The following is an 8,304-nucleotide window of genomic DNA, read 5'->3' as shown; positions in this document are numbered from 1 at the left end:
AATGGTTCCAGCCACTCAAAGGTAAAGGACTTTGGTCACTAGTCTACCAAGGGTGCCGTGGAAAATTGCTGCAGGCGATGATCAAAACAATCCCAAGCAACCATACGATCCACAGTCTTCTGGCATATTGCTATTTACCAGGTCTCGGGGGTTACGTTTTGTTTTTGCTTGTGGCCAAATCGGAACCCCCATGGTGTCTTCCTATGGAACTCAGCGTACCTTTACTGCGACGGGGGAGGGGGGTGCTTTTCCTTTCTTTATTGAGAAAAGGAAACAGGAAATAGAATGTAAAACCCTCCGACGGTTAGTGTCACACCGAAAGTTGTGAATTTAACCACACCCCCGCCAGGAAATGATAGTACAGTTCTCACAGTGATGTTCCCTCTCCTTTCGAGGCCCACACGGTGTTTTTCAGATTTTAGTTAGATAGTGTAGATCAAAGGGCTGAACTTGGGCACGGGCTGTCACTGGGTATTTGTTGATTTGCGCATAGATTAGCACACGGATTTGAAATTGCACAAGTGGAGAAGGGACTTTCACTGGCTCTGTGACAATATGGCTCCTAGCAGACGTCACAACCTGAGGGGTCCACAGACTGGATTCTGACCCACAGACATATTTTTCTGTTCCAGCCCACAGTCTGGATTTACAGCCTCCCTAGGAAGAAGACGGTGATAGGGGGTGACAGCCGCCCCCTTTAGGCGGGCACTCGTTTCTGGTTTGGTGAATCAGCCACTGCACTGATCTGCCTTCCCTGCCCTGCCTGCCCTGGGGGGCGTTTGAAATTCCAGGCTTCTGTCCAATGTCTAAAAGACAGTCACAAAGCTGCCACTCCCACGGAGACAGGTGTAGGTTTCTGACACCTGAACTTCTCCAGTATATACAAGCCTTTCCTTCTCACCTGCTCCTCTCTGCACAGGCCTCCTGATCACTAGTCCCTGCTACTCCCAATATAGACAGTTGTTCATAATCTGCCCTAGCCTGGGCAAGTTTGCCATTTCTTCGCTTCGGTCAGTGTGGATGGGAGGGATACCTACTAGGAAATTCTGGAGGAGCAAGTGAGTTGAGGAGCTATGGCCCCATCAGATCTTCCTCTGAACTGCACAGTTTCCTTAGTTGATGGCATAGACCTCTTGTTTTGCCACCCAACACTCATTCTTGCTTCTACCCGCCACCCCAGGGATCACCCCTCCCCCCTCTCAATCCCCGTGTTCTCTGTGGAGTTGACCCTCTCCCTCGAGAGCTGGGTCCTAGAGCTCCTAGACGAAGCCTTGCCTGACAGAGGATCGCCTCTCAGACTTTCCGGTTCCATGAGTGGCTCGCTAGAAACTAGCCCCTAAACCTTTCCATGTATGTATTCTTTGTATTCAAACCACCATAGGTTCAGGCTACACATTCTTTTCACAATTGTCTGTCTTTACGACCGTCACTCCATGTCACTCCCCTGATAAGAACTTCAAGCCCTCAGAACTGCTGGGAAAACACTTCTGGACGCGGGTGACTTTTAGAGGTGTCGGCCCATTGAGGTGTTGGGTTGCCCCCAAGGTCTCCGGCAAACAGGAATTACCCCCACATCTGAGGGGGTAGCGAATAGACAACAGGTGACCGTTAGCCTTTAGGATACTGTCGTGCTTTTAACCTGTTGGCCACTGACTGAGAGATGTCCAGGCGTTACATGCTCCTTGAGGGCGAAGGACTATGCCTTAGTCTCAGTTTTATTTCCAGAGCCTAGTCGGTGTGCCTGGTATAAAATAAATACTCGATAATCATATATTGAGTAAATAAAGGGATCACTTGCTAAATACTCTGGGTCAGGTCATCAAGAAATAAGACTTACTCTGAGTTTTCTGTGGAGTTGCTGCTAAGCCCTGAGAAACATGACTGACCCGGATCCATAAGCATTTATTAATGATGAGGTCATGTTGACGTTCGTACAGGATTTCCACATAGTTTCATTCTTAGGCATTGAGGTAAAACGCACACCTCGTATGCCATCATCAGACAGTTTGAAGAGGGCACACGCTGGTACAGAAGAGTGGTTACAAGTCTGGGAGCCAAAGTCAGGCTGCCTAGGTCTAAATCTTGTCTCTTCCATTTACTAGCAGTGTGGTCTTGGGCACGTACCTAATCTCTCTGTGGCCTCATTTCCCCATCTGTAAAATTTGGGTAGTAAGGATACCCATCATGGGGGCTCCTGGGTGGCTCAGTCGGTTAAGCGGCCGACTGCAGCTCGGGTCATGATCTCACGGCTTGTGAGTTCAAGCCCCGCATCGGGCTCTTTGCTGACAGCACAGAGCCTGGAGCCTGCTTCAGATTCTGTGTCTCCCTCTCTCTCTGCACCTTTCCCACTCATGCTGTCTCCCTCACCTCTCTCTCAAGAATAAACAAACATTTTTTAAAAAGATTTTATTTTTAAGTAATCTCTACACCCAACATGGAGCTCAAACTTACAACCTTGAGATTGAGAATCGTATGCTCTATGGACTGAGCCAGCCAGGCGCCCCACTCCCGTTATGTGACTTTTCATTTTTTTTTCAGTTGTTTAAAAATGTTTGTTTAAGTAATCTCTACATCCAACGTGGGGCTCGAACTCACAACCCTGAGATCCAGAGTCTCACGCGCTCCCAACTAAGCCAGCCAGGCACCCGTCATGTGACTTTTAAAAAGAAACCAAAATAAATTCCAAGTATGAGATCTTCTACAATGTCTCACTCATCATGCCCCGTAAACCTGAATGCACTGCTGATTTTGAAATATCTTATATACTGAGCACAGAATATCTTGTTGTAACTTGTTCTGATCCCTGGAAGGTGTTCTAATTCATTATCAGTTTCTTGGCAGGGAAAACACATGCCTTTCCCAGTGATGGTAATAGTACCTACTACAGATAATCTCCTTACTCCCACCCACGGTGTAAACTGAGTCCCCTCTCCTTCTCGTCATCAACTGCAAAATCTTCTCCCCCTTCCCCTCCGTGGCCCAGTGTCATCTCATTTAGAGGGAGCGCCTTTAACCCCTGCAGCTGTCCTAAAATTGTGGAACTGCCAACAGATGGCCTTTCCTTTCTGTTCCCCCAGGCTCCCATTCAGGCAGGCTCTCTGCCGCCCCTCTCTGTCACAGCAGGGTGAGTGTCTGTCGGGATTCAGGAGCCTAAAAAAGGCACTGTTTAAAATTCTGCTTTCCCAGAAAATGCCAGTTATGTTGTCACCTCCCCTACAGCCAGTTTATTCCTGGGTTAATAGCATTATCATTCTAATATCACGGGACAATTCTGAGAACAGGGACAAAGGACTCAGGACAACGCATGTGCACACACACACACACACACACGCACACACACACAGAGTCGTCTTTGGAAGATCAGTAGGTAGCTTCCAACACGGAATTAAATGAAAATATTTGGGGCAGTGATGATGCCTTGAGAGCACAGAGAAAGTAGACTCTAATAAAGCCCAATAAATGAAAATGTGAGTATTAAGACGGATGAATTAAGTGGCGATGAACAGTATTTCCTGTATGAAAGGTGTTTCAGGGGTTTAATGAAAGAGCCGCCCTCACTGCATTTGAAATCTGATTTATAGTATGAGGCCCCTTCTACTGCTGTCTCCGTTTCTTCAGAAATATCTAAGTGCCCGCTACCAGCAGAACTGCTGAGCGAAATGCCCTGACCCGAGCTGGCCTGGCCTAATTCAGCCAAGTGTGAGGCGCTCAGCATGCTGGCTTCTGTCCTGTGCCCGAGGCCAGCCTCTCCAGAGCGCGGCCTGGTAGAAGGAGCAGCTGGCCCGGTGGGCTGGAGCTGTAGATCCTGAGGGTCGTGCCAGAATCATTGCTACCTCGGCGGTTCTTGGTGTGACCACAGGGCGCGCGTGGGTGGAGGCGGGACACTGAGGTCCAAATGCAAGTTGCGCCCCTCTCCCACCACAGATGCGCGGTGGGGCGGTGGGGCGGAGCGCAGAAAAGGCAGACAGGAGCAGACTGCGGGGAGGGTGCTGAGAAATGCTAGCGCAGACAGCACACGAACTGCTCCAGCCTGAGCCACAGGCCTATTTGCAAGACGCAGCACTGAGGCCAGCCGGGCCCTCTGCCTTCGGCTTCAGAGCCAGACGCCTACAGGCCCACTGGTGCCGTCCGTGGTCGGATTTCCCAGGACCAGATTTCCTTGGGGCCAGATTTCCCAGATTTCCCTCTCCTCTCCAACGTCGTTGACATGTCCTACCAACCCTGTCCCTATCCCTACACCTCATGACGTTTGGGGAACTCGTAGTTTGGAAATGTGGCTTCTCGGATTCAGTCATTCATTCAGCAGACACTGGTTTCAGGCTGAGCAGTGGGCCGGGTCAGGAGCTGTCCAGTCCTGTCTTCTAGAAGCCCATGGTCCGGGCAGGACAGACTGCAAGGCACTTAAGCACTCTGGCCGAGGGAAGCGACGATGCCAGAGGAGAGCCTGGTGTCTGATCCAGGCATGGAGGGGTTAACACAACTTCCTGGAGAAGGTGATGCTTGATTTGAGGCCTGAAAGAAGCTGGGGGGGGGGGGGGGGAGAAAAGGACTGGAAATGCATTCCAGGTAGATGGAACAGTCCATGCAAACCCATGGAAGACAAGAGAGTTTAGCACATGTAGGGGATTGCAAGCAGCCGAAGAAGGTTTAAGGTGTCAGGGGGTGGGATGAAGGGGGTGAGAGGAGACCCCCTTCAGGGAGGGTTGAAAGGGTTGTTATCTGACCTAAGCCAGAGAGATACGCAGGCCCCAGCTCATGGAAAGCGTATGTGGTTTCTCTGGAGAGAACAATGAAGAGCCTTTGAAGAGATTTACACAGTGAGGTGAGCAGATTTGGGTTTTAGAAACACCACTGTGACCGTGGGGGGTTGGGGCAGGTAGGAGAGGTTGGGGAGCAGTGAGGACACCATCAAGGAGCCAGAGGAGTGAGTTTCTGCCCCCAGCCGGGAGCAGAGAGGAGGGGCTTAAGTCAATTATTGACACACAGTGATTCATTTACACCTTCCCCTTTCCGAGCTTCGTTTCCCCATCAGGCCTCTACCAGCCCCACTCTGATTCTGGTCCGGTTCCCTTTCCTGCTTCCTAAGCCACTCCCTTCACTGGAAAGCTCTAAGGTGTAGGTCCCATGTAGCAGGCTGGTCTACGTGAAAAGTTCCTGAGCTGCTTCTCCTCAAAACCCCTTAGAAGTGCTTTGGCCAGTGCAAGAGAAGGGTCTTCAACACCTTTCAAAAGCAGCTGAGAAACAGTGCCATGGTCAAGTTACTAGCAACGGGAGCCCCACCTGCTATGGTAACTGCCGGTGACGGGAAAGCCCAAATGAGAACCATGGTCTCACATTCTGTCAGGCTCCAAGAGCCGAGCTGCCAAATAAATCTTCACGCCCTTGGGTAATGCCTTACGAGCTCCATCATGTCAGCCAGAATATACCCTGGAGATTATATATGGGAAACACGTAGCTCACCAAGAACAGAACATCTCCTTTCCCTGGCTTGTATCGGGGGACGGGATAAACACCTGTGTGATAAGGTCATCGAGCTCTGTTAGGCTTATCCTGGGTGAATAATTTATATCTTGGGAAACTTGGCTCTTTCAAATTCCTAGACTAATAAGCTATATTATTTTATGATTTTGTTGCCTATTCCTTATCAAAATTGACATATCTAAAAATATTTTTTAAGTTTACTTATCCATTCTGAGAGGGGGTGGGGCAGAGAGAGAGAGAGAGAGAGAGAGAGAGAATCTCAAGCAGGCTCCACACTGTCAGTGAGGAGCCCAACACAGGGCTCCATCCCACAGCCGAGAGATCATGACTTAAGCCAAAATCGAGAGCCAGACACTTAACCGACCGAGCCACCCAGATGGCCCTAAAAATATTTATTAAGGTTCAATACTGGGAAGTACAAGGATAAATTAGATGTCACACGTCGCTAACATTTGCAAGCACCTGTCTTTACACAGTGGCCGCCATACTAGCACAAGAAGGGTTTTTGGATCTATACGGAAATTTTTCCAGGTAAAATCTGCCCCCAAAGATGTGGGAAATACCATATCCTGCCATCAACCCATCCGCAAATGCACGCTTTCACATTTGTGCGTCCTGCTGCCACCGCTAATTCCTGCCATTCAGAGGCAGAGCTGTTTGTGTATAATTTATGAAACTCTTGGGCTCCTTCCAAATGAAAAAGAGTTACTGAAATAGAAGTTCGTCTTATCACCATGCCAACCGCGGGCCCATAACATCATCTCACAAACGTGCTCCGTCCTAAAGCCCAAAGCGCACGCACTCACGTTCCTCCATCAGAAAGATCTTTCCATTTCCTTCAGAAACAAACCTCCTCATACACAGTCCCCCAGCTCCCGGTTGTATCTGCAGGCCTCCTCCCCGCAGTGAGCTGGCAGGAGAGTGCACACACATACACACACACACACACACACACACACACGCGCGCACACACTCTGCCAGCACACACCTCCCTCCTCATTCCCCAAGAGCCCCGGGGGTGTGTGTGTGAATGTCTGAACTGATGACATATTGTGACAGAAGGAGCAAGAGTGAGGCACAGCCACAAAGCAATGCAGGTCACAGCAATAGGCTTTATATAACCCAGAGCCAGGGAGAGACCCAAAATAGCAGCCTCCCTGCTGCTCGGTTAGTCTCCTCCATCAACCGGGGACAAAATTAGAGCGGGCACTGACGCGCACCTGCGTCTGCAGTGGGACTCCAGGGAGACAGTGAGAAGCCAGCTCGACTCTCTGCCATCGGCCACGCACACTGCCAGATCCTTCAGGCCCCATCTGTCACCAGACAGAGGGGGGTGTGTGCGTGTGTGCGCGCGCGTGTGTGTGGTGTGTGTACTCGGGCCGTACGTGCGCGCCACGTGGAGCCCTGCTCTGAGAACATTTCAGAGGAATGGCCAGGAGCTGATGCAAGGAGCTTGGCTGTATGGGGCTTTGAGAAGGATGTTCCAGGCCTCTGGTGGGGGTCGGGGGGGGGGGTCGGGGAGTCAGTTTCCACACCCTCTTGTCCTTCGCATTTCCTCTTCACTTCCTTCCACACCACCTCTCTCTGGCCTATGTGGGGTCAAGGTTGGCTGAGGTCAAGGATAGCCACCCTCCCCCGCCCTTTAGCACCCCATTCTGCAAAACAAACAAACAACAACAAAAACGAAACCCCACCGTGTCTATTGAAGTTCAACCAAACGCACACAATCCGGAGGTTAAAAGTTGGGCCAAGAAGTCAAGACAAGGGGACGAGGCTGGATGAATTTGGCTGACTATTCTGAAGGCCTCCTCAAGGCCTTGGCCTCATGTGGAAGCCATAATCCCTGCTCACAGGTGTGACGGGCAGAAATGCTGGCCAGCTGAGGCAGCTGGCTGATTTGGTTTCTCTTTCTGCTTGAGGAAAGGCAGGGCGAAAGATTTTGTCGTCCCCCCCCCCCCCAAATGTATACTTATAGGTTTGTCATCTTGATCGCTGAGGACCACATATAAATTCCAAGGGAGGAAATGCAGATGACCCTCGGAACCAGAGACCGGAGAAATTACAAGAATAGTACGGAAGAATAATACAGAATCAAACTGGGTTGTCTTTTTTTTTTTTTTTTTTTTTTTTTTGAAGAAAGTCATCATCTTACCCTATTACCTCTGAAATTCTGCTAGCATATGCACATCCGCTCCTGGGGAGTAGGGGTGTTTCTGACCTTTGAGCTGTCTTTTAAGTAAATACTTCGGAGAGAGGTAACATATTAAACCACTTCACACTGAGGTACCAGAGATGTGTCAGATTCTTTTCCTTCTAAGGTAACCTGAATATATCCTGAAGCTCTCAGGTGGCCCAGGATCTGCACAGTATCATCTCCCAAAACAAAACCACTTGTACGCAGGAGAAATAATCTAAACTGCTTTAAAACCAGCTTTAGGGGACCCTGGGTGGCTCAGTCGGTTAAGTGGCCAACTTGGGCTCAGGTCATGATCTCACGGTTTTGTGGGTTCGAGCCCCACATCAGGCTCTGCTCGGACAGTGCGGCCTGCTTGGGATTCTTGTTCTCTGCCCCGCCCCCCCCCCCACGCTTTTTCTCTCTCTCTCAAAGTAAATCGATAAACGTAAAAAAACAACTGGTTTTAAAAATGAATTCCCATTTTTATTTAAATATTGAGAAGAGAAAAAAAAGATCTGATCGGTAAACCTAGCCGTGCTTCTTTACTTTTTTTAAAGTTTTTTCTAATGTTTATTTTTGAGAGAGAGAGAGAGAGAGAGAGAGAGAGAAAGAGAGCATGAGTGGGGGAGGGGCAGAGAGAGCTGGCG

This window comes from Leopardus geoffroyi, chromosome B3 (assembly GCF_018350155.1).
Source record: "Leopardus geoffroyi isolate Oge1 chromosome B3, O.geoffroyi_Oge1_pat1.0, whole genome shotgun sequence".
NCBI classification, from domain to species: Eukaryota; Metazoa; Chordata; class Mammalia; order Carnivora; family Felidae; genus Leopardus; species Leopardus geoffroyi.
Note: the sequence above shows the minus strand (reverse complement) of the source record.